Raw genomic sequence first — 26,964 nt, 5'->3', positions numbered from 1 at the left:
TGGAGGTCTACATCATCCTTACTGTATATCTTTGCCGCCTTATACTTTCTGATCCAAAAGATTTCTCCCAAGACCCTCAGCTACCCTCACTGCCTGGCTAAGGGAATTATTCCTGCTTGCTTTGTACCCAAGGCAGAGCTAATAAGCAATGTCTGCCCTGGTGTTTCAGCAGAGCCTCTGTGGCTTAACAGAGAGTTTTAGTGCTTGCTAATAGGACAGGTCATCAGGGAAGTTGTGCTCCCCTGTTACAGGCAAAAAGAGAAGAAATCTGTGATTTTATTCAAGTTTTTTCCTTCTGAACATCCATTGGTGAAGCCAAAGACCCTAAGACTGTCCTGCTTAACAAACGGGGGGGATTTGATACGGACTCTATTTATTTTCAATAAAAAGGCAGCCACAGGTCTAGAGCCACCTGCACGTCCATCACAGAACACACACACATTGCAGTGTGTGAACAAAGTATCGTTACATTAATCCTTTCCGTGCACAGTGTATAAATCCTATCTCGCAAGGTCAGTTAATGGTCACCAAAAGTAAGAAAATACGATTTTTGAGTTGGATGAAGTTGAGATCGTGTACCTAGTCATGGGCCCTATACACGTGAAGTCTGATAACCTGTCCTACAGTGTTGTGCTTTATAAATTGTGAAAAGGAAGCCAGCTGTTTAGGAGCTGTGCTAGCCACCAACATGAGTGCACCTTGGCTGTCCCTCAAAATCCATCCTTAAACTGCCCTGAGGGTGCCCTAGAGAACAGCAACGTTTTATCAATGTGTAAACTACATATAGCATTTATCACAGTCATCTCCTTCAGAGTATTAAATTAGAGGCTTTTTTTGTTTTTAACAAACAGTTCTAATTATTAAAGTGAAACTTTAAAACCATATTTTCATCTATTGGCATATTTCAACTGAGAGTTATGTTTTCTTCTATATTTAGTTATTTTTTTCGCTTTTTTTTGGTCCAAGAGTGAATAGAGATTCATGTTGGTCTTTTTAATAATGAGATTTGTACTGTAAGAAATGGGAAGATAAATTGAATTTAGATAACTAGTGTGCATATATATGTAGAAATACATGCACACCCACATACGTATTGTATACAATGTCTAGCAGAGATGTATAACCAAAAATATCATGAGACTGTAAAAGACTGGGGAGAGGGGAAAACAAAACAACAACAAAAAAACCCCACAACATTAGCAGAGAAATTACATTAGCATAAGGGAAAGAATTTGATAAATAACAGTCAAAAAAAGCAGAATTGAATTTCATTGATAGCATATACAAATATTTGTTCATGTCTTTAGGGCTTTGACTACAGAACTTCAAAGTAGCCAAGTTGACAGTAACTGATTGTGGGGAAGGCAGGTAAGCTGAGGAGTAAAAAAGTTGAAACAAGTGGGGGGAAAAAAAAGTGAAAACAAGTATTTTAGCTGACAAAAGCCCAGGGATGTTTACGTGATCTTCTCAAAACAGTGTCCCTCTGCAACATGAAAGGGATGATACCGCAGCAAGAAGATGGGAGCGTTGACAGCCAAGATTGTAAATAAACTCTTCTGTGATCATCATCAAGTACGTGCAGTTTTTGGAAACTATCTCAAAGTATGCAGCCTGATGCTGGTAAATTATCAAAGGAGGATGGCCCGATGCAGTGAGACTCCAAAGCAAATCTTCATCCTGCAGACTTCATTCCTTCGCTGGGGCAGAGAATATGACAGGAGAAGCCTTTCAGGGACTGTGTGCATCTTTTTCTAAGGATAGTTTTAACGTGTTTCTTTCATCCTAAACTACTGAACAAATAAAACTGCATGTAGGAAAACCAATCTCACAGATAAAGGCAATGAACCATGAAGAGAAACCCTATTCCTTCAAATTTATTGAGGATCAAATGTAGATCTCTTTCTTTATGTCAGATAATGCCTTTCCATTCTCTCTGAGCAGTCAGGACAGAATAAAGGTTTCCAAATGGAAATCACAGTGCAATGCATGGCAGTGCTGTGAGCAACCTGATTGAATCTGGCTCTGGTACATTTATATATAGTTTGGAAACACACACTTCATTTACAATACAAAACATTTCTGTTAAGATAAATGGTGAGGTTAAAATAACCATCAATGATATAAAGGCTTCTACAGATGCTTCCATTTCCCTCCTTTTTGCATTTGCCATTACTTAACTGTTTTCCCCATTTCTTTTCAATTTTTAGAGTATATGTATATATGATGAAAGCTGTATAATATTTTGCTGCATGTGTACTTTAAGAACTTATATATATATATATGCGACTGTAGACTGCGGCATTTTCTGAACTGTCTCTAACACCTTTGGGAATTCATCTTGCACTTTAGTAAAAGAGATTTACTGTTCCTACCGGGACCTCTGAGAAAGAGGGTGATGCCATTTTAAAGCAGGTTCCTCACACAATGAATAAAGCCCTAAGGACTTGTAGAGCCAATAAACTGATCGCCTCCTTCCCCTTTGCAGTGCCATGCAGGGGTATTTTATTTCGTGTCACATCCAAGCATCCAAGACAAAATTATGCTGCAGCAGTGTATTATAATAAAGGAATTTAGTTTGACAAATTTGTTTTTTAAGTGCAATTTTCCTCCAGTCTCCTCATTTATTTTTCTCTCCTGTACATAGAAATTGAAGTACAAGAATATTAGAACATAAACCGTTATTGTTTGGTGGGTATCAATATAATTCACATGCAGCAAAGATTAAAGTAGCATGACAACTTTGCTCCTGATATCTGATTATGCTATACATCCTGGCATTAAAGATTCAATAAAATGAGAACAGCCATTAAAGATTCATTGGTACACGTGAGTAGGGGTGCCTTGGTGCCACCTTTTGAGGAGTTATGCAGCCTCCTTCTCCGTCACTGAAGACACCACAGAGGCTGAGCCATGAGGGGCTGTTATTCATTACAGCCTTGCTAGCTGAATTCCCTATCAGTTTCAGCTTTGCATAGTCTGTATTTTTCTCTCCTAATTGGCTTTGTACTGCTCCTGAGTGCTGTTCAATAGTTGCACATCAGAGGTGGGTAATGTGAATGGATTTTAATAAGGTGAAGCTATTAATACCTATTTATGTTTCAACCGTTGCTGAAAATGTTTGGTGTTCTAGTGGATTAAAAATGTTACACATGCAAAACAAAAATTGGGCCAAGGCCTTCCAAATAGGGTGGTCTGGTGGTAAAAAGGGAGAAAAGGTGTGTGTTGAGTGAGTGCTTTACAGGTCAGGAAACCTGAGACTCCCATCCTCCTCATCTCACGAGTAAGACCATGAGGGATTTCAGTGAAAGTGAGCTATTGCTGAGGAACTGGAGGCCAGGCTGTGAATCTCAGTATCACCTATATCTACAGGGAGCTGGGCTTTGGGGGTCAGCAGCAACAGCTCAGACAGGCTTTTGATATACAGTAGAGGTGATTCAGAAAAGACCCAAAAGAAAGATTGGAAAATATTAAAAGGAAAGATTTGATGAATTCAGTGCACTCAGTTTAGCTCTTGCCTAGACTCAGCAGCTGTAGAAATTCATAGTCTAAATATAGCAGATGTTACTAAAATTCTGTGGGAACTTGCAACAGCATTCAAAGGGGGGGAAAAAAGGAATATATTTTTTTCTTACCTCTCTCTTGTACCCAATACATGCTGAAAGGGAGAAGCCATAGGGAGAAAAGATGATAACCTACTTAAGGGCTACCTGTAAGCAGAGACCTAGAGAGCAGGAAGTAAATGGTAGGGAAATCTTTGGGCTAGCAAGGGTGGACAATATCCACGAGCAGGTAAATGAGGGAAAATGCAAACTAGAAATTAGATGCATCTTTTGAACAGTGAAAGCAATCAGATATTGATACAGTTTATGGTGGATGTAGATTACTATCGCTAGAAATTTTAAAGTCAAGGTTCGATTTTTATTTTTTATTTTTGGAAATGTCATCTTTCAAAATTAAAGCCTTTGTGTATGCAATGTTTTATTTTACACGCTGTTATCCACTTGGTACAGATACATCTATTCATCTATTGCTGAAACCTTTGTATTTCTTTTTAGGAGTCTTATATACTTCAAAAATGAATCACTTTTTCTAATTACTTGTAATTAATGCTTCTGGTAAATGAATGGCATGCCTGATTGTTTTTCTGTTTCCTTGCTTGTTTCTTTTACCAGAAATGTTTAGGAGAGATTTAATGTATTCATTAGCAAGAAGTTAACATTCATTTAACATAATTACCATCCTTCTCCTAAGTGGAAAGATTCCCTTTTCAGACCAGAAAGCCTTGCTTTGATGAGCAGATCACAACATGGGAAGACTGACTTTGGGGAGACAAGAGAAAGGTGCCAAGAATTGCCTGAGGAGGGGGGATGGCAGAGCATGGCATGAAACAGGGAGAGAGACCTGGGGAACAGTATATGCAAATAGGGGGTAGATGCAAATACCTCCTTCCTTTAAACATTAAAATGTCAAAGGCGTATTCATCCAGTAAAATCATTACCTTTCACCAAGAGCAAAAGGAAAATTCATAGTTTTGCTCACTGAAATATTGCTGTGTTCCACACAAAGAGCTATTGTTGCTAACTGAAAAGAGAGGGCTTCATGGCTGCGTAGGATTCACATTGCACAGGGAGCAGTCCTGTTTCATTTGCTGATTCTCGCAAGTTGCCAACTGGCAATTACCTCAAAAGTCTCTTCACTTTTTCTAAGGTGGACTACAGCATTCTTTTGAAGTGCTAAGTGAAGTCAGAAAGCCTAGATGCCATTTAGATCACACTTAAAGAGTAAATCTGGGTGATAGACTTTGTATGTGTAGGTGCGCTTCATTGACTGAAATCTCAGACTCTTCAGTGGTGCCCGGCGACAGGACAAGAGGCAAGGGGCAAAAACTGAAACACAGGAAGTTGCAGCTGAATATGAGAAAGCCCTTCTTTATCATGAGGGTGAGAGAGCCCTGGTACAGGTTGCTCAGAGAGACTGTGGAGTGTCCTCCTCTGGAGATATTCAGAACCTGGGTGCGATCCTGTGCAGCGTGCTGTAGGTGGGCCTGCTTGGCAGGGGGATTGGACTAGAGGATCTCCAGAGGTCCCTTCCAGCCTCAGCCATTCTGTGATTCTGTGACTGCTGCCAGTCATTCATCCAGGACATGGTTAACCAGTTGTATTTCCTGCTATGTCATGTCACTTCGTGTTTGCTTTTAGAGATAGATGCAAGGTCAAGAGGATGAAGAAAAGCAGGAACACGTTGTATATCCTTCTAGAAAAAGTGGGTCTTGGCCCCTTTCATAATGATATGCATGAAGTGGAAAAGTTCCTTAAGTTAAAGTTCCTAAGCTGAGAACGGGTTTGGAGCAGATTACCTGACAAGACAGGAGAGCACCCATCCAGTGCTGGAGGTTCTTACTGAAGGCAATGTGGCAGGGATGACTGAGCTGTGTCCTCCTTTCATCACATCCATTTTAATGTCCTTTCATAATTCTTGTTGCCTTCATCTTCAACACCCTTTTCTATGGTAAATAAAGATTTAAATGTTTGGTTAATTCACCCTGCAAGCATATCCTTTGTATTATTTCTGTTCAGCTCTGTGGACTGTCTGAAGAAGTGATTATTGCAAAAGGAGGAAAAAAATTAGCAGGAAGCAATGCTGAGGAAGGCCTATCAACCCAAGCTGCAATGAAAAATTCATTGTGTGTATATCTAGCCCTACAATAAGCTGAGAGTGTTAAGAGGGGAAATTTGCTTCCTGGGACTGCTCCAATCAGGAATAGAAATAATTCTAATTACATTCTAAATAATAGCATTATAAGACTTGCATGGGTGCCCTTTGGTTCATTTCCTTGCCATTTTTTTATCCGTTTACTGGTAGCCTTGTATAGCCTTGTAACAGGCACAGTTTGAAAAAAATATAAAAAAGGAATAAAGAAGCTTTTTTCCTTTTTATTTCCAGCAGCTAAACTTCCCATAGAGCTGAACAACATCCTCTTTATCAAGATTATGGGTTTCCACATCTTGGCATGCTATTTCTTTCCTTTAGTGCATGCCAGCAAGCTGAACTAAGAGTGACAAAAATAGAGAATAAGGCATGTATAGGGCCATACTTATTCACTTATGTCAAGAGCATTTATTTGCATGAGTAAGGCAAGTAAGCTATAACTTTTAAGCTATGACCCACACAAACCTGTGTATCAAAAGGTGACCATCTGTAATTTTCTGCCTGGCAGTTGAAGAAATTGACATTATTCATCGATATCTGAATGAAATAAAAAGGCTGTTGGTCTTTTAAGCCATTTTTTTAGAACAAACATGGAGCCCAGCTCTGCACCTTATCCGTAGTGTAGCATTGACTTGCATTGACTGGGAAGTATGGAAGTATAGCGCGTAGATCCAGTAGTTGTTAACTGTAACATGTTAAATGTAAACATGGACTGACAGTCCTTTGTATTATTCATGCTAAATAATGCATACTACTGAATCATGAGAAAGTTTTTTATGGAAAAATCCAGTGGGAAAAAAAACACACAAACAAGTACTTTCTGCTAAGAGGTTGAGTGTTTTTTAATTCCCACTACGTCAGCATGAGTGGGACAAGCTGTGTCCTGTGGCATGAAGCACCTTCTTTGGTTCTAGCACATTGACTCACTCAAGCTTCTATGTGAAGTTATAGCTTGGTAGATTTGGACTGGACATTAGAGATCACATCTCTGCCAGGAGGGTACTGTAGTATAGGAACAGGTTATCCAGGGAAGTTAAGGGATCTCCATCTGTGGAGGCTTTTAAGTCTAGGAGAAGCAGAGCCACAGCTGATCTGATCACTTGGTTATAGTCCTGCTTTGAGCAGGAGGTGGGATTAGATGACCTCCAGAGCTCTTTTTGAATCAATGTTTCTATGATTCTGCAGCTTTCTGAATAAGAAGATATAGACTATACTCTACATTTTCATTACACGCTCTTTCTCAAAGATCAAAATAGAAGCCTTTTATTTTTTTTTACAGGAAAAAGTAAACCAGAATCAACACACATTTTTGTTTGATAAAGTACCAGCCTTTTTAATAGTGAGGATAGGTTTTATTCCCTTGTATCACTCAAGAATAATACAACCGTTATTTCAGTGAGGCAACAGGGAGAGTGATTTTAATTTGAAGCTAGCTGTTGTTACAATGACATTCAAAAGGCAATGTGGGTCATAAGAAGGAGCTAAAAACATCATTCAATAATCAGTATTGATTTCTCTTTTATTGATTTCAGTGAAGCCAAGATTTCATTCAATAGCATGAAGAGTCCCAAAAGTACTTTGTAGCAATTAATTTCCTTTTAAGTCCTTCTCTGATGGTCCAAACAATATTTTTAATTTAATTATGCTGGTTCTTTGTGCAAAGATGAATTTTTCCATTTGTAATAGATTTAAAGAAGTACAGGCTTCTAGCATATTCAGGTGCAGAACCTCTGGTTTGCCAACAGAAAACGAGTGTTTTATTACCAGGGCAGATCAGTTAGACTCATGTAACTCTAATAGGCTTTCTCACAGTTAAAACATTCTTTACGTGCTATGGGGAATTGTTAAAAAATATTATTCTTGCATGTCTTTAAAAGCTTCAAAGTCTGAGCTATAGAAGCACAGTCCCCATTGATCAGTATAGCAAAATATTCACCCCTATGCCATTTGGTTTTTGGAAAACAATATTTAGTCAGCACAGTGAAAGATCAGGACAGGTGGGTAACAGTGAAATGAAATTTCATTTCTACTACAGTGAAGTTTTCTAGGGGTTGAAAGTTTACTGATATTTAATGGAGCTGAGAAATGCCATCAGTCCCAGCATTACTTGCATTTGAATGGATTTCTCTGATTGAGTGCATGAATTCTTTAGATATTTCTCTGGTGTTCCCTTTTTAGTTTTTCTGAAAAGTATTTCATAGCATTTCTTAAATGAACATCCAAAATATTCTACCTTCTAGTCAGTCATCCTTTCATGACTACATTAAAAAATCAAGAAAAAGACTTAAAATACATAAAGAATGAAAGAAAAGGAAAGGAGATAGGAATTTGTGTGCAGCAAAACCTACGTACTGTAGAAAATGTGTGTGGGGAGCTGAGGTGTAAGGCAGGAGGAGAACTTGGTTTGTTCAGCCCAGAGCAGAGCAGGCCGAGGGGAGGCCTCATGGCGGCCTGCAGCTCCCTCACGACGGGAGCGGAGGGGCAGGCGCTGAGCTCTGCTCTCTGGGGACAGCGACAGGACCCGAGGGCACGGCATGGAGCTGGGACAGGGGAGGGTCAGGCTGGGGGTTAGGAAGAGGTTCTTCACCAAGACGATCCCCAGGGCAGTGGTTACAGCCTCAGGCCTGATGGAGTTCAAGAAGTGTTTGGACAATGCTCTCAGACATAGTCTGATTTTTGAGTGGTCCTGTGTGGAGCCAGGAGTTGGACTCGATGCTCTTTGTGGGTCCTTTCCAACTCAGGATATTCTATGGTTCTATGAATTGATTTTGCTTTGCTTGGGGTTTGTTGTTCGTGTTGTCTTTGGGAGGAAGGGGGAGTTAATTCATTTTGTTTCAAGAGAGAAATCAGAAAAGTAGAGGGATTCTGAGAAAGATGAGGTATTATATACGATGAAATACTTCTCTGTTCCAACATTAAATTAAAAAGATATAAAACTGAAGGTGGATACTAGTAAATCAGCAAGGCAATACTATCTGCATCCAGAGGAGGTCTCAGTGTCGCTAATGCTGATTTGCAGTGAGGAGGTTCCAGAGGACAGGAAAACTAGCCTTGTGCTACTTCATTAAAGGCCAAACAGATGATCCAGATATTCATTGTCCTTGCCACTGATGTGAAATTACAGCAGATTTGGAATCTGATTAATCAAATGTTAAGGAAAGGTTAAAGTAATCAGTTCTAATCAATGTGGGTTTATGATGAATACTTTTTGTCAAAATAATTTAATGCTTTTTTTGAAGAGGTTTCTAGTTTAGGGACAATTTGAAGTTGTGTATTTCAACTCTTATCAGTCTTTTCAACTTGGTATTACACAACTTTTTGATTAAGAAAATTGAATGATCCAAAATCAACACTGTACACATGTTACATTGGGCTCTAAAACTGGTTTAGTGACAGTTCCTAAACCTAAATGTATTTCTTGAACAAGCAGGATGATGAATTGCATGCTACTTAACATTATTGTCAGTGGATGAGGAAACAAAAAGAGAAAATCATTCCAGATAAAGTTTGCAGGTGACACGAAGTTAAAGAAGATGATAAATAATTTAAAGAACAAGGTGCTGTACCAAGTGGGCTGCCCTGATTGCTATGGATAAAATGCAAAAATGCATGAGTTTGTATGAGGCCTAGTAGAAGGACCATATGTAGGAATAAATGATGTAGGCCATGCCAATAGGATGGTTGACTCTATCCTAGAATGTCCTAGAAGAAGCTGAGACACTAAGTGTGTAATGAGCAGGGTATAACATCCTATTACGGTTGTGTGGTGCAAAAGAGATTTTTAAGTATGTGAACAATGAAATATTCTTAGCACTCATTCTGTTTATGGTGTGAGTAGTTTGGGGACCCTGTTTCCAGTTCTGTTGTTCAAGACTGAAGAATAATGCTAAACTGATAAACTATAGAAATTCAAGAGGAAAGTCACAAGAACACTAAAAGGAAGCATGCTATTTAATGAAAGGCTGAAGAAACTCGGCCTGTTTAATTAAACAAAAATAAGACTACAGGGTGATGTGACAAGAGTTTTGCATATGTTAAGCAAAAGTTGGTAATAGAACTTTAGGAAACAGTGGTATAATAAAAGAGGACGCTGGACAAATTAATCCTAGAAATAATAGACACGGATTTTTAATAATGAGGTAATTAATCTCTGGAGTAACTTGTCAGGACTCCTGACTTTGCTGGATGTTTTTAGAAAAATATTGGATGCCTTTATGAAATATGTACTCTGTTTCAAACAGGAATTAATCCTGAGAAGTTTCATCGCCTGTGTTGTGCTGGAGGTCAAACTAAATGGTCATGTGGATCCCTGCTGACATTTTAACTTGTTATAGCTATGTTCTTTTGTTGGAACGTAGATAGAGCTCAAGCTACTCAAAAAAAAAAAAAAAAAAAAGTGCCTGCAGTAATTGTATTTGAGTTTCCCTCTACTGTGTGTTAGCTGGAATTGTAACAGACAAATACATACGAAATATATTTGTCTGCAAAAATGCATTCTGTGGTAGCTTCCCAACCAGAGGCAGCTTAGGCAGGATGCCAGTTAACACCAAGCACAATTGGTTACATGGGCAACCTCATCCCTCTGAAAGGTCTTCTGAGAAGCTAATTTCATTTCAGTGTATTTTGAACTATATTTTTCCATCTTTCAACTAAACTTAAAGTTTACTGGTAGATTCTTTTTTTTCTGTTTTAATTTATTTTGGTGTAATAGCTGACAAAAAAACATAGTATGGTCTGGTGGCGGAAAGCTGAAGCTACAACAATTCAGGCTAGAAATAAATTGCAAATAATATTATTTTAAAACAACTTAATTAGGAATTTGAAAGGTAAAGGGGCTGGACCACCTCTCCTGTGAACACAGGCTGAGGGAGTTGTTCAGCCTGGAGAAGAGAAGGCTCCGGGGAGACCTTAGAGCGGCCTTCCAGTGCCTAAAGGGGGCCTACAGGAAAGCTGGGGAGGGACTCTTTGTTAGGGAGTATAGTGACACAACAAAGAGTAATGGCTTTAAACTAAAAGCAGAAAGGTTTAGATTAGATTTTAGAAGGAAATTCTTTACTCAGAGGGTGGTAAGGCACTGGCACAGGTTGCCCAGGGAAAGCTATGGATGCCCCATCACAAGTGTTCAAGGCCAGGTTGGATGGGGTTTTGAGCAACCTGGTCTGGTGGGGGACATCACTGCCCATGGCAGGGTGATTGGAACTGGATGGTCTTTAAGGTCCCTTCCAACACAAACCATTCTGTGATTCTATGCCCTGAAGTCAGACTTTCTGAAAGAGGCTCTTGTACAAGAAGTACTGATTTTGATCCTCAAGTTACTGTATAGAGTGTTTTGGTCCGTGATATATGCAGGCTTAGACTGCCTGAATGGATTGTTTCCATTTTAGTTTTAATAGCACAGCATGAAAATTAACAAACCATATATTTTTGTAAATATACGATAATGTTCAAGTTAGCTGTTTGATGTGAAGCTGCCTGAATGCTAGAATAATTTGTCTGAAAAATGAATACAAACAGGCATATGACAGACTTCTTAAGGAACTAATAGGCAGAAATTATGTAAAAACAATGTAATGTAAGAATAATTTGGATGTTACTTTTTGTCTTGTCTGCATCTATGCTGTGATGATTTACTCTTCTCAAAAATGACTTTAGGACTAAATATTACATTGAACGTTGAAAGTTCTGAGGTAGTAGGTACAGGAGGAGAGCTTGAAATAAGTCACTATCAGGTGGTCAGTGAAAACCTACTGAATATGAAAATATGGAAATGTTACTTATTGGTACTAGATGTGAAGTTAGTTGATGTAGGAAGCTTTCCTCTCTGGGATTTTCTTCTCAAATTGTGAACCCTGCATACGTCGGGTATGAAATTATACTTGATGTTTGCTCAGTAATGAAACAAAAAGGTGCTTACACTGGAAATCTGAGTTGTCATTATCTCCGGGGAATTCTCAACGGTAAATGAGAATGTTTAGCTGCTGAGGCTTTCAAGCCTGACTCCGATTTCCCCTTAAAGCGTCTGGGATTCTCTGTGTCCTTTTTCAACCAATTGAAGAAAGAAACAGAAACTTAGCATGAGGTTCACCTCTACTGAGATTGGACATGCCATCTCTGAATTTTATCAGTGTAAATTTCTTCTGTGCGTTACATTCTGATCTCAGTACATGCATATCTGTAAGAAAAAAAAAAAATTACCTCTAAAGCCCCATGTGTATAGATCACGTATGTAGCTGCCTAATTGTCTGCAGAACAGATTCACCAAGGTAAAGCTTTACTTTTAAAACACATTTTTGGAATTGCATTCAATTCCTGGCCTGATACATCAGGAGGAAGAAGGAAGAGATGAAAAGAATGAACAAAATAGGAGGGTTGAGCTCAACAGGCATTTTTAAATGCTTGATGAGCTTCTACCAGTTAGAACAGTTTCTTCAGTCAGAAGAGGGGCAAATGGAGTGTGAGACTCAGCCTAAGCTGTGTCAGCAAAACCTTAGGAGAAGGAAAGCACAAAGCTTTAGGAAACTGAAAATCAATATAGCTGGGCAATGAAAGCATTTTTGTTACAAAGAACCAAAAGCTGCCACAGAACACAAGGTTCACTGAAAATGGACACAAGCATAGTTAAAGGCTTCGGCAGTTTCAAGAAAACTGTGAAAAATAAACTACAGTTACAAAAAGACAATATAATATATTTAAGGAATGGGAAGGTCTTATCCACAAGGAGTTAGGAGAGGTGGAAACACCAGCACTAGTGGACACGTTCCACAGGGTTTTCTTGTTGAAGCTGTTTTGTGTCACCTCTCAGTTCTTATTCTGCTTCCTACATAAAGGAAGGTTTTCTGGTAGGTGCTGTTTTAGTGTATGATAGTAGAATCTTTTCTCTGAGATTTTATGACCTGGACAGAACAGTCATTACTGGAGAGTAAATTGAGGCAAAGAGAGCTGCAGATAGAATCACAGAATCACTTAGGTTGGAAAAGACCCTAAAGATCATCAAGTCCAACCATCAATCTAACAGTACCAAGTCCACCACTAAACCATGTCTCTAAGCACCACCTCTATGTCTTCTTAAATACCTCCAGGGATGGCAATTCCACCACTTCCCTGGAGAGACCAAACAACCCTTTCTGTGAATAAATTCTTCCTGATATCCAATCGAAGCCTCCCCTGGTGCAGCTTGAGGCCATTTCCTCAGATATCCACAGTAGTTCTATGGCAGAACTGGGAACAGACCCTGGAGAGAAAAACCTACAGCTCTGCCTGCTTTTCCAGATCCCCACTGCAAGAGTAAGATCATTGGACCAAGGTCCATAATTTGTATCCCACAACCCAGGCTGGACTACTGGTGTACTTCTGTCTGGCTTTGCAGAAATAGTCAGACACAATAGAAAGCCCTAACAGATGCTTGCTGGAGGGTCAGAAGCTGCAGGGTCGTGTTTGTGTTTGTTTGTTTGTTTGTTTGTGTGTTTTAAACTGCTTGACACTGGTATGGCACAAACTCAGCAGGCCGGTTGGCCTCACTCTGGGTCCACTTTGCAATTTCTCAGTGTCTGTCGCAGGCAGAGTTCCCTCTGATCAAGTCACAGGCTCAAGGTAAGGCTTTGCATCTGGGGTTGTGTGAGGCTTGCTGGTGTTCCCCCACATTCATCTGCAGCAAAATGTATTCTGTTCCCAAGGATCTTGTAGCTAGGTTGTTCTGGTTTGGGCAATTGCGTTGCCTGCTTGCAACAGTGCCAATTCGCAGCCATTCTCACTCTCAGATATTCCTTCCAAAATGCAGCCGTGCACCTTCCCAACCAGGTAGTCTATGAGTGCCCTAAACTTAGATTAAACTAACCCAGGGATGCGTGCAATTATTTTGATGCCTCTCATTGATTTGATCTTTCCCTGTGCTCAGTCAGCAGACCCTCAATACCCCAAGCATCTTCATATTTAGGCATGAATTGTTCTGAGCAGGTTGGGCAGACAAATCTGTATGTTTATCATATAAATCTCATGATGTTCATTTGCTCAGAATGTTGTAGGTACAGAGATAAAAAACATTGACCTTTGTGCAATGTCTGTGTTGAAATGAATGTTATTGTCATTATTATTTCTTCTCAAAGAATTTTTTGAAGAAAGAAATGAAGTTTAGACTCCAATAAGTAGTTTGTTCCACAATGGAAATGAGATTTTTAATTCTGATGACTTACTGTAAGAAAACATAGTCTGTTCTGCTGCGAATGGTACTGAAGCCCTAGCTCTTGAACTGTTTTAAGTTAGAAGAGGATAAATTAATGATATAATGAGCCTTCCTAATCTCTAATTTCCTTAGTTTGATGAATTTCAGTATAGTATTTTTCATTAATATTATATAAGAAAATGATTTGCAGGCAAATTAAGTGGTTGACACAGGTACTAAATAATAAAAGCATAGAAATTAAATGCAAACATGCAATTAATTACAAGATTAATGTCTCTTATCTCATCCCATGATATCTCTCAAGCAGGCCTGCCTATACATAATCATATTAGAAGAGCATGAAAATATTTATATGCACACCTTAATTTAATAATGATGATATTCTGTACATCATGTTGTTACAGTGCACACTGGTGAAGTGTGCTATTTTCCAACAGCATAAACAGAAAAACTGCAAAAATAGTATGTGGATCTCAGATTTCTCTGATGTTTGAAGGGCCATATGCTATCTACCTTTACACAGATGCATGCAGTGAGGAAGCTGTAACAGCAGTGTGATCTGCTTTGACAACCAATGATACCAAAACATTCTCACTGACTACCACTGTTTGTTCAGATAATTTCCCCTATGAAGCTCTCTGCTGTCTGACCAGGCACTTGGCCTAGCGGTCAGACTTGGGGAGCAACAGGAAAATGGTCACAATGAAAACTGATTTCATTAATTCCATGTAAAGCTGAACATTTGAAGGGCCCTTGTCACGCCAAATTTGGTTTTCATCGGTAAAGATGTTTTTGCAGCTGCAAACAGTCTTCTATGGTGTCCTTTCCTTTCCATCCATCATCCCAAGGAAATATTTATGCAGAACAGAGTCTGAAAAAGCAGATCAACACCCTGTTGGGTAAATTATATTCATTGTATTGCAGAAGCCTCAACAACTTTTCATTCTTTTGGATTTCCCTGCTCTTGCTTGAGCAGACATGGTGATGTTTTGACCTGCAGCCACATTCCTGGGGAGTGCACTCAGGTGTCAGTGTGATGGCCTTAGGAAAGCCCACTCCCAAGTCACAGTGAGCCCATCTCTGCCTCGGGTCACCAGAGGTGAGACCATCTGGATGAGTTTCACCTGCCCAACTCGGGTGTAAACGTGGGTCTGTGTGTTCACAGTGCATTTTATAAACAAAAGCATTTGACCTATACAGAGTAATTTAGCTGCAATTTAGTTAACATTCTAGTTTAATCCATAAGTAAACTAATGACTGAAATGAAAAGCTAATTTTTTTTTTACATCAATGAAGTATTTAGTTGCTTTAAAACCCTATACAGCCCTTTTAAGAAAATCTACTCCAAACATAATTAACCAATGCATGTTGCTCCATAACGATGTTTAAGGTACCTATATTTGTGTTGCAGAACGGCCTGCATGAATATAATTCATTAAACCAGTATGTGTGCTGTATATGATAGGTATGACATTTGATTCACTCATGCAGCTTAGAAGAGAATTTCTGCCTTCTCTCTGTTTCTTTTATTTTTTACTAAGAAAAAAAATCAATGGAAAATGAAATGCATATTGTTACAGTGAAATCCTATTTAATGGCGAACTTCAATTCAGAAAGGCAAGGAAATCCAGAGTTAAGGCTGGGATTTCATTCTTAGTTATAACTGCAGCCTGACAATCCTCTTTCACACAGGTGATTTCTGGAGAGCAACTGCTATTGAATAGCATAGAAATGCTTCCTCTTCTTTTTAATGCTAATGGTAGTGTTTTTTTTTTTTTTTTAATGTATTTTTGTACCAGTAGCTGTGTAAAGCTCTAGTACAGAGTGTCTCAGATGCCAGGCATGCACAGAAAAGGATTTAATACCTGATTTTTCCCTCACACTCTTCATTTCAACTGTCAGCCTGACCCCCTGCTCTCCTCGCACCAAGCCTGATCCAAGCTGTGCTGAGGGGGGAAATAAAGTCAGCTTGTCAGCTGAATGTTGCGACCAAGCTTGTACATAGCTGGGATGTATCTCTGCTGAAGGAAAGCCATCTGGTGCCAGAGGGCAGTTTATGCAGGTTTTGAGAGGCTGTAGCTTTGGAGAGGTGTCCTGCCTAGAAGACCATCTCCCTGGGCCGTCCTCATGGGGATGGGCTTCTGCAGAGGGCTCCACCCTTGACATAAGGGGGCTTGTGCAGACTGGTTTCTAGTCCATGGTGGCAGGCCAAAACTCACTCCTGAACCAGCAGAAAATGGTACTGCAGCTGGACCTTGATTCCGGTCCGTTTTCTGCTGGCTCGGCAGTATGTTTTGGCCCGCCACCACTCGGTGTGTGGGAGGGAGGTGGTGTATCAGCCACACACCTGGGAGAGCTGCAGTGGCCTGGTCACAGGCCCACCGTCACCTGTGTGTTACTCCTCTGCTCAGTGCCGGGAAGGCAAAAATGTACCCCTATCCCACTAAAAAAAAAGTCAACTGAATGTGATTGATGTTTTCTTTCGTTGCATATCTAAAGTACAGGTGCTAATATTGTAGAGAAATTGTAAAGCAATCTTGGAAGCAGTGAGTACAGGCAGGTAAGTACCCTGCCAAAATGTCAGACCTGGTTTATCTCCTGTGAGAGGACCTTATGGCTCACTTTGCTTCACAGGTTTTATCTTGCTTTATGTGAGTCATTGTTCCTATCCTTTAGGTCATCAGTGGCTTTGGTAATACATTTGGCACCGCAGGAGGATCCTGTAGGCCATGAATTTCTGTTCTGACCCTCTGAAAATCTGCAGGTGACACTTTCCCAGATTACTCTCAATTTTATTTATTTATTTATTTATTCATTCATTCATTCATTTTAACCGAGTCTATTCCACCGTTGTGTGTAAGGTCTGTGTGGTTGACAGAGACCATCATGCTGTTTCATTGACTGGAAAGGAAGAGGAAAGGAGAGATATATCTTGGAGCCCAAGGGAGGAGCAGTAAACCAGAACCATCTCATACTTACAAATGAAGAGCACTATGTTGCAAATAGCTGGACTTCTCATTTAGCGGGAGATGAATTCTCTTCAATTGTAACTTCTACTAAAAATAATGTTTTTCCTTTTTGAATTATATAGAATATAAATTTAAAAACAGATGCAGAAGTTTGGGCCTCCCATGTAGTTTTGGCTGTGTATTGGCCATCATGGCTGAGTAGCGAGTGAACAGCAAAAGCAGGGAGTGGGAGAAGTACCTGCACTTCGTTATCCTTTGAGGACAGTGACTTTGTAGTGGCCCCTGTCACCGAGTGCTTCCTTTCTTGGAGGCCTGGGGAACTGCAGAAGTAGGAAGGCAGAGAGGACCCGTGAAAGATCCTGTGGGTTATCACTGCATCAGCTCTGGACACCCAACTTGAAACTCCTTAAAAGGACCTTGTTTTTAGGAAGAGCCATTAACACCTTTTACATCCTGTAAGCAGGACATCCAAAATTAGTTGGTTCCCTAAAATACTGACTTTTACCAGATCCACGGAGGGATTTAAAGATGCTGCTGTTGAGCTTTTTTACTGTAATTTTTATGTGATAACTCTTGCAGCAGAATTTGTAAACCTGAGTTAAGCACTCTAATTCCCTATTGAGGGAAACCAGCCAGGCCAGGAAGGATGTAGCCTACTGAAATCCCACACTGCTGCAGCCCTGGGGCAGTTACCTACTTAAAATTGGTATTCACTTTCCAGAGCCTCCTGCTGTGCCTCAGGAGACCCTTTGGAGCTAGCATACAAGCTTCTTGTCCAGAAGAAGGTACCCAGCTTTGTGAAACAGCCTAACCCTTGAAGTGCTTGCCTAAGAAGCTCCAGTGGTCAGCTTGTTCTGAAGAGCTTGAACTCATGTCTTCTACCTCCTGTGGCATATTTATTTGGTGCCAGATTAGAGCTAGATCTGACAAGGGCGTTTCCAGTTCATCCTTAGTGAAGTTGTGCTGCTATGAAAATAAGTATGCAGTTTTCACAGGTAAGAAGAATGTAGAGGAGGATGTTCACCAAAAAGGGAAAAATGCTGGCTTCCATGCATTAAAAAACTGTTGGAAAAAAAATGCATGAAATTTTAATGTCCTTGCATTTGTCATATTATCCATGAGCAAGCAACTTTGAGCATTACTGCTGCTTGAGGGGCTGTAAAGTGAGGCAGCAGCAGCAACCCACAGATGGGAGATCGTGAAAGAAAGTCAAGGCCTCAAAAAGTTGAAGTCATAATGAGCCACAGGCACACAGGCATCTCTCCTTTGAAGTAGCTGGAGATTTGGGAAAGTGTGTAGCAGCTTAGTGCCATCCCAGGTGAAATGCTAATGTGAATATCTTTCATCCTTCAGCACCAGTGATACAATTAAGGGGCCAATTTAAGGGAATTTTTTCTTAAAATTTATTATACTTGTTTTAAGCATGTAGATAGCTGGAATTTACAGTAAAAACATTCAGATTTATGGGAAATGCGCATATCTATTTGGGGAGAAAATGTGTCCCACTGAAGCAGGGATTTTTCAACTTTTCTGTGTTTTGAAAATGCTACCAATAACTTCCATAAAATTGCAATAAATAAAATAAATAAAAACAGTTGTGGTCTGAGGAACTAAGTATGTTTAGTTTTAGCCAAGGAAAAGATTTTTCAAAAGCCAAATAATTTCAATTTTTAAATTATATTTTTACATTAGATATTAAATGCTCTCTAGAATGAAGTCATTGTAATTTAATATCTGCAGTTTGCAGATGTGCTGATGTAAAAAAAAAAAAAAAACACAACTCTATCTTGCACTAATTAAACTAGTAGTTCTGTGTATCCGAAAGCTATCTAACACCTTTATAGATGTCCCTTTGCACCTTCAATATTCATACCTGCTATTTTTTTAACCTGCTTATTTTTATTGGAGAAACAAATAAAGTGTAATCACTTCAGGCACCTAATTGTAGATGCACAGCCAGTCCTCAGGTGTACGTGCGTTCATAGTGGGCATTTTACAGGGACAGAAATTTAGGAAAAACTTTTGCAATTCTCAGGAGCATCAGGAAGAACCTGACATCATCCTTCATACAGTCATACTGACTCACATATGTGCAGTTTTCTGGGAGCTCAACCTAATTTCCCAAGCCCTTGTTTTTGGCAACACTGAATTAAGTTACACTAGCATTTGTCACCTGAGGAATCTTGAGTCCTTTAACTTGTTTTGAATCAAAGCACTCAATCAAGGCTGGCTTATCAGTGGCAGGGGTACGGCAAGAACTGTAATGCTTTTCACCTGCTGCTTTATCAACTGTCTCTCAATAGCTGTAAGACTTAGTCCATAAACTCCCATCAGTTTAAACTGTATTAGCACTGTACAGTAATGGCAAGAGAGCAATAAGAAGTGATGTTGTACTTCTTAGGGCACTAGTGAGCTATTTTTCTTGATGCTGGGAATCATCCAGGTCTATTACTGTGGGCTATGAGCTCCTGTGAGAAAACTAGGAGCTAATGATGATCTTAACTGAACTGAAACTTTTAAAACTGTTTCTCACATTATCTAAAAATATTCATCACTGTATTTGTAATGTCCTGTGCCTTAGGCATAAAAACCACTGCAAGTGAGATGAACTAATAAAATGTGACAGGGAACTTCATTTTCTCCAAGAGAGAGAGCTGTCAGTCCTTCCACATCCCAATTTCCTCTAACAACTGAAAGCTCAAACTGGTACATTTGGAACAGAGTAAGAGCAAATCTTTCCCATATAAAGCCATCTATTTACAAGGTTTATTCCTGAATTATAAAAATAATGGTGATCAAACTTTTCCAGCAGCCCAGTGACTCTGACTAGTTTTCATAGGCTAAAAAGTAGTATTTGCAGCAGCTCTCATATTTTACTTGGAGTTCTAGCCTGGGAAACTGCAGCTCACCATAACCCATACTTGATTCCTGGATTCTATTTAGAAACAGATTGCAAATCTTACTTTTTGAATTAATTTCTGGAAGATTATGGCAGAAGAATTACTTGTTTAAAAGTACTGTAGTCATCAATTAGTGTTTGTAACAGTTTTTGTCAGCTTTCACGTGGAAAGATAATTTTGTCATTTATTATTCTGGTCTAGACCAAATCTTTATATTTAGGAGTGGTAATGTCTGTAGTCATATGGGGGTACATTGTAACAATTTATAGAAGTTAATAGGCTGCAGTTAGCTTCAGTCTGTTTATTTGCCAGAATAGCCTGAAATAGAATTCTTTTATTGTATGGCCATCTGTAATTGTATTTTTGATTGCATCAGAAAGATTGGAATATTTTCAGTCTATCCAGTACTCTCTAGACTGGGAAGTTGCCAAGAGTGTATATGGAGAGACCTTCATCTTTAAAGGGAAAAAGCCTGTGGTTCCCAATGTCCTTCTGTGATTTGTAGCTGGAAAAGCACTAGGAAATTGCTAGTTGGAAGCCAGCTGTCTGTTTCAAAATTGAGGCATATTCTTAGGATAAATTTCCTTTTTCTTTCTTTGTTGTATGACTGGTGAATGAAGCTGACTATTAGCAAGTTGCATTCAAAGAACGAGCAAACAAACAAACAAAACCAACACAAATTTGCTTGTAATGATTTACTACTGGGCTCCATCAAAATAACTGCCTGAAAATTTTCTCTCTGCACTTTCCTTTGCTATTTTAAAATGTGTTTTGTATTAAAAAATAAGAAGCCCCTTGTTTGCACTTGCAGTCACTGCAACAGACTGTCTCAGCAGTGTATTTCTAAATATTAAATGGAGGAGTAAGTTTTATAAGAATAGTCTTAAAGAATTTCCAATTCCTTTGTTATTAAAGAGTTATAAAACACAAGTAGTTGTGAGCGCATGTGTGAACTTGTATAAAATCTTATAATAAATGAAATGCATTATCAAGAATTGCTGTAGTTGACAATACACAAGACTCGGGAAATTTATTAGGTAAGATCTTATGTTAAGCAGCTGCTCTAGAGACTCTCGCAACTTGTTGAATATATGATTCTGCTTTCTTTATATCAGAACCCAATCTATACCAGCTCCTCAAGCTGTCACCTAAAAGAAGTGGAGCCTGAGTCAGCCACTGCTTTGAAGTAGATATACCTAGACTTTGAATTTTAGTGAGCTCCCCCAAAAGGCTCTAAAATACAAGCCAGCTTGTATTCAAATAAAAATAAGGAATGAAAAATAGCAAAACAAAACAACAAAAGGAAAAAAAAAAACTCAAATAGGGAAGCGAAAAGGTAAAAAATAAAAAATGTGCTTTCCTCCTGTCTAGTATGTCCTTCCAGTTGACTTGGTGAATACTTGGGCTTCTCCAGCTCTTGGGAAGTCCCATCCACCTGACCAGGTCTGTCTGGCTGTTCCTTGCTCCTCACAGCATGTCCTGCATGCTTCAGTTTCATGCTGGGGCTCTCCTTTGCCTATTGTGCCTTGCCATCCCAACAGCCCTGTCACCAGGGCCACTGAAGCAAAGAATCACAGAATCATCTAGGTTGGAAGAGACCTTCAAGATCACCGAGTCCAACCTCTGACCTAGCACTAACAAGTCCTCCACTAAACCATATCACTAAGCTCTACATCTAAACATCTTTTAAAGACCTCCAGGGATGGTGACTCAACCACTTTCCTGGGCAGCCCATTCCAATGCCTAACAACCCTTTCAGTAAAGAAGTTCTTCCTCATATCCAACCTAAACCTCCCCTGGTGCAACTTTAGCCCATTCCCCCTCGTCTTGTCACCAGGCACGTGGGAGAATAGACCACCCCCTACCTCGCTACAGCCTCCTTTAATGTACCTGTGGAGCGCGATAAGGTCACCCCTGAGCCTCCTCTTCTCCAGGCTGAACAATCCCAGCTTCCTCGTAAGACTTGTTCTCCAGACCCCTCCCCAGCTTCGTTGCCCCTCTCTGGACTCGCTGGAGCACCTCGATGTCCTTCTTGTAATCGCACTTCCCTCCTTTGGAGCCCATCTGAGACAGCGACTTTGCAGAAATGTAATGGATGATGAGGAACTTAGAGACACAACCAACACTGTGCAATATAGAGCTGCTTTTCAATGGGGAAAGTATCTAGAAGATTTGTTTCTTGTTGTCCAGAGTTGTAATGCAAGAAAGAAGGTGTTCAACTGGGGATGTGGGAAGAGAGGAAGACAGTAACAAGGCACAGACCTTCTCTCCCCATCTTAAGGCATAAAGACTTTAAACTTAGTAACTTAGTGAAAAAGAATGAGTTTTGAAGTTCTGGGCCACTTGGAAGGGCTCAAAGCCTTGGGTTTAAAAAAAAAAAAGTATTTTTTATTTTGGGGATACAGAGCAGAAAACAGATGAGGAGATGAGGAACTCTTGGTTAGCTTTTTACTCCTCTGCTGGCTTTTCTTCACTAAGAAAAATAGGCCTAGGTTTTCAAGGCCTGGAGCTTTTCAAACCAGCCTGAAGATTTGAGCTGCATGGAGTCTACAGTGCTGTCCTCTTGTAAAGAGATTAAAGTGGTCATGTTTGGAAAATAAAGAGCTAATCCACTCAAGATACTGCAAGGAATCTGCATTTCTTTTGAGCGTTAGTGGGAGCTTGAGGTACTTTGCAACTAACCATCGATAAATTTCACCCTTTGTGCTGAGATCGAGTATACAGCCTGTACATCATTTAAATGCGACTGAAGATTTCAAAATAATGACTCAGTGGGAATTAAGTGATGGATAGGCTTGGTCTTGCATGGGTTTCACTCTCTGATTTGTAGGTCAATAGACTTACTTATATTCTAATTCACTATATAGGTTTAACTGGGATTCAAGCTTTGGCATTTCACTCTTCAATGATGCTTGATGCCTATATTCTGAAAATATTTTAGGCTGATTTGTTCTTTTATGCCAGAAATGTATTAAAAACAGATAAATCTTTTGTGTTGGTCTTCAAGACTATTATGTTTTCTTGAGACATTATCCAGTATGATCATGGAGAATGTACATTATAGGAGCAGCTGACTAATAGAATAAATGTACATGTGCCAATAGAGTTATTATCAGTGTATATGTGGAAGAACTTGCTCATTAGTGCCATGAACATTTTATTATAGAATATTGTGGCTACTTCTGTAAATTACTATAGTGTCATGCAGATGCTTTAATACATTAATTGAAGATCGTTGCTGCAGTCTTTACCTTATTAAAAGACATAGAGAAGAGGGAAGGTTTGCACATGCTAACATATAGATTTTTTCACCTGTGTAACAGACATTTCAGAATGATGGGAAAATAAGAAAAGATAAGTTTCTGTGCAAAATTAGTGCAGAGTCTTGTTCTCTGTGTGCAATCAGTTCTGGAGCAATGCCGGACAAATAGGAGGCTTCACATGCTTAAGACTTATTAAAAAAATCTGAAGCTTTAACTTTCAATGAGATCTCAGTTGATTCTCCTGGAAAAGGTTTTAGCAAATCTTGTTAATTTATTCTTTTACAAGCTGCCTATGTGCATTAACTGCAAACAGCAAAATATGGAAGCAATGTCCATATCCTCGTTAGGCAGCCATTCAAATGCACTATGGTGCTGGAACTTCAGCTGCAGTAGAAGCAGCTGGATCCTGGGGGTTTCGGTGTTCGCGTTTTAGATGTGTGCTTTTCCATCTTTTCCTACAGTAATGTGTGCCAACATTTCTACTGATGGGTGTTTGAGATTCCATATCCAACTTTAACCACATAAATAAATTTGACCTGATTCTCATAGGGGCATAAGCTCAGCTCACTGTGAATCAAAGTAAAGTTTTTAAGACCTTGTTTTATTTTTTCTTTTACTTTTATATAAACACACTAAAATGCACTCAAGTGAAAAAACCTGGTAAAATCACAGTCCTGTGACAGATATCATCAACTTAGCTATGGCATAAGAGCAATCAGTCTCTAAATGAAGTGTGTCTGTCTTTTCTTTTTTTAAATACACGCTTGGAACATTTGGAAAGATAACTATGTATAGCAGTCATTATCATCACGCAGAAAGCGTCGTCCCGCCTGCAGGCCTGCTCTAGCAGTGCTATAGAGCAGCTTGTACAGATGTGTTTGTCTAGTGAAATCTCAGCTCAAGAAATAGACTGCTAATCTCTTGTCTGCTGGAACCTGTGGCATGCTGAAGGATTAACACACCTCATGCTAGAGATTAAAAGTACTGGTTGCCTCTTTTCTTTACCCTCTAAGGTACTTTTTAACTGATGCAGTGGGGACCTATCAGTGGAGAGAGACCAAATAAAGTACAACAGAGAGGAGGGAAAGCAATTAAGTTAAAAGAAATCTGACATGGAGAGTATCAGATTTAGCACAGGATTTAGTGTAGGAATAAAACAGCCCCAGATGTTTAAATCACGTAGTCACTCTTTGCAAGTCACTGATTCATCCAGCATACAGCAACCGTGGTTGTGTGGCCTGTTCTGAACGTTGTACTGCATTGATTTTGTGTTATAAATGGTGTTTTAATGTTTTGGGGAGGACATGGAAATAGACTGGCAATCAAAGCCAAGTCAAAGCTAATGAGGTTCTAACCTCATGAAAAATAATTACTGGAGAACCTGATGATATGTATTTAGTACCTTATTTCATGCCAGCGTGTATGTGCTAGGAACCGAGCACAAGCTTCAGAGGTTTTTAGATATGAGAAAATCTGCCTCCAGAAGTTTGTGGTGTTACCATGGCTGATAAACGCAGAGCAACTCAACTGATAGACATTTCCATATGCCTGGAGGAACAAGTAAAAGTAATGCACAGCAGCTACCAGCCCAGGCGTTTAAACAGAATTAAATGGCTCCCAATGCAAAGATGAGGCTTTATCTTCTGGCACTATTTCTAAAGAGGCTATAAAGAAGTATTGTTTAATCTCTGCTAGCATATCATGAAACACCCATGATAGATGCCTAGCAGTGTGACATCTGGCAGCCGAGGAGCAATTCTGACCTACTTCTTACTTCAAAATACATGTCTGACTCAGTAGCAAGTGCTAAGCATTATCTAGCAGTAATGGCTAAACAGAAATTGATTTGATTGGTTCTGATACAGAATGTTAATTCAAGTGCCAGCAAAAATTAAAGGAACAGGTCTTAAATTGGTGTCGGACAGAAGAATGTCTTTTATTTGCTCTGTATTAGTAAGTGAGTGTCATGAGTTCGTGAGATCGAAGTTCAGAGCTAAGCTGAAGATTTTCCCCTGTTTTAACTTGGCTTGAGACTTGGCTGTTGATCCTAGTGGGAGATCAACACTCAGCTATTGCAAAATTGGCCTCCAACAGGTAGAAAACCTCAATGTTGTGAAGCTTTCTGTAGTGACAGTCTTTTCAGTGCTTTCTTTGAAGGCCCTCAAACCACATAACTTTTCTTCAAGGCGTGAGTGAATGGCGCTTCGTCAGTAAATGAAAATACTGCCAAAGCCAACATGACAGACTGAAAGCTTAGGAAAGAAATCACCCTCTTTGTGCCTGACTTTGAGTGGTGAAGAGTATTAAAACCAACAGGGAAAACTGATGCAGATATGTTAGATATATAATATAATAGTGTTGAAATAGCCAGCATGATATTTAGGAGAGATACTGTCTGGTGAGTACCAGAGGTGACAGCAGTGGGTTAGTTGCTTTTTCCTCTCTCTGAAGGAAGTAGTAGGTTTTCCACAGACATTGAAAGCTTCTTTTCAATGTTTGCTAATTCATTCTTCTTAAAAAAAGAACGGGTATGTTATTATTCTTGTACAGGTATTAAAGACTTGGGAGCTAAGACTCTTGTATTATTAGATCATTGCTGGCAGGAAAAATGAAACACAGATAATGCTATCATGCATTTCCTGTACAGTTCAGGCATCTTATGTTGGTTTTTAGGGTTATCCAAATATTACATTATTCTTTGTTGCTCTGTCTGACATTGTCACTAGTTAAAACCAGTAAATTGAGATTTGTTTCTGCTTTTCTGCTTGGAGAGAGATGAGTTGTTCTCTTCCATTCACATTTTATTAATCTTATGTTTTGGTTTCTCTTACTTACTCATTTCACCTGTTTTTCATGGTAGTAGTTAGCATCAGTTGTGGCCTACACTGCTGAGGGGAGAGGAACATACCCACTCCTCTGCGTAGCATTCATGTCAGTAGTGGAGCTGTCTTCAGGTATGGCAGAAGAGTTAATGTGGGCACAGTCCTAGGAATAATTACACTGTATAAAATGGGTAATGCCTTCTTGATGTCTGAGGACCTTTGAGTTAATTCTGTTTAAATATCTAAATTATGCTTCTCTTCATGCTGAAGAGACAAAAGAAGAAATGTGTGCTTCTGTGTCATATACCACATGTGAAATATTCCACTAAGTTCTGACTGGAGAAGGAACACAACTGCTTGATTTCAGAATGAGTTTTCTCAAACAAACAAAAAAAAAAATCAAAGTGTGCACAAAAACTAGAGGCAAGCAATACATATGTATTCAATGTCATTTATGTAGTTGATGTTTTGAAAGTCAGTGCAATTTGCAGGGCTACTTCCATGGTTCTCTGACAAATAATTTCCTGTGTTTTTTTAAACTCTAGTTCAAAAGACAATTTTTACTTAAATGCTCTCTCAAGCCACAGAGACTGTATGCTGATCCACAAACAAACTTTATCTACAAACTTGGAGGTGTTCAGGTTCATAGTGTTGATTCTTGTCCGTGGCTGCTTTTGCTGAATTCCTAATTACTTTTTGTCTTAATTGCTCTTTCAGTAATACAATAGTGAGTGGAATTTTTGATCCCCTAAAAAAGTAATGATAAGTGATGTCCAACAGCCAGCTGCCATATGGAGCAAGGAATATATTATTGGAAAAATCATTTCATGAATGATTAAGTGGGGATATATTTAGTTTTCTGTAAATCCAAGTAGGATCCAAGATGCTTCTTTCCAGAACAGAGGCAGTACCACGATGGATGTAATACAACATTTGCTAACGGGCATGGCTGAGATATAGAGGACTGTTAATAACCACCTGCATCCTGTGTGAAGTAGGGAACACACTTAGAGATACAAATTTGCAAACATTCAATTTGTTAATGAAATAAAACTACAAAAATAGTAGTAGGCAAGAGGACAGCACTGCATGAACCTTCTCTGTAGGACAAAAACCTAAAAA

General features: G+C 39.3%; 1 protein-coding gene and 1 long non-coding RNA gene across 2 annotated transcripts in view; both read left to right on the top strand.

Annotated features, from left to right (window-relative positions):
- LOC106047587 (uncharacterized) overlaps nucleotides 1-7,477 on the top strand; it is a 35,892-nt gene extending 28,415 nt beyond the window's left edge. The window contains exons 2-3 of the long non-coding RNA XR_001213861.3: nucleotides 1,308-1,368; nucleotides 1,477-7,477. This is a non-coding gene — a long non-coding RNA (uncharacterized lncRNA). The remainder of the gene's footprint in view (nucleotides 1-1,307; nucleotides 1,369-1,476) is intronic.
- The window catches only part of SLC35F1 (solute carrier family 35 member F1), a 248,110-nt gene that overhangs the window by 112,054 nt on the left and 109,092 nt on the right, over nucleotides 1-26,964 (top strand). The gene's annotated exons all lie outside the window — the stretch shown is intronic.

The sequence above is a fragment of the Anser cygnoides genome, chromosome 3 (genome assembly GCF_040182565.1).
Source record: "Anser cygnoides isolate HZ-2024a breed goose chromosome 3, Taihu_goose_T2T_genome, whole genome shotgun sequence".
Taxonomy (NCBI): domain Eukaryota; kingdom Metazoa; phylum Chordata; class Aves; order Anseriformes; family Anatidae; genus Anser; species Anser cygnoides.
Note: the sequence above shows the minus strand (reverse complement) of the source record. Positions and strands in the feature narration are given on the sequence as shown.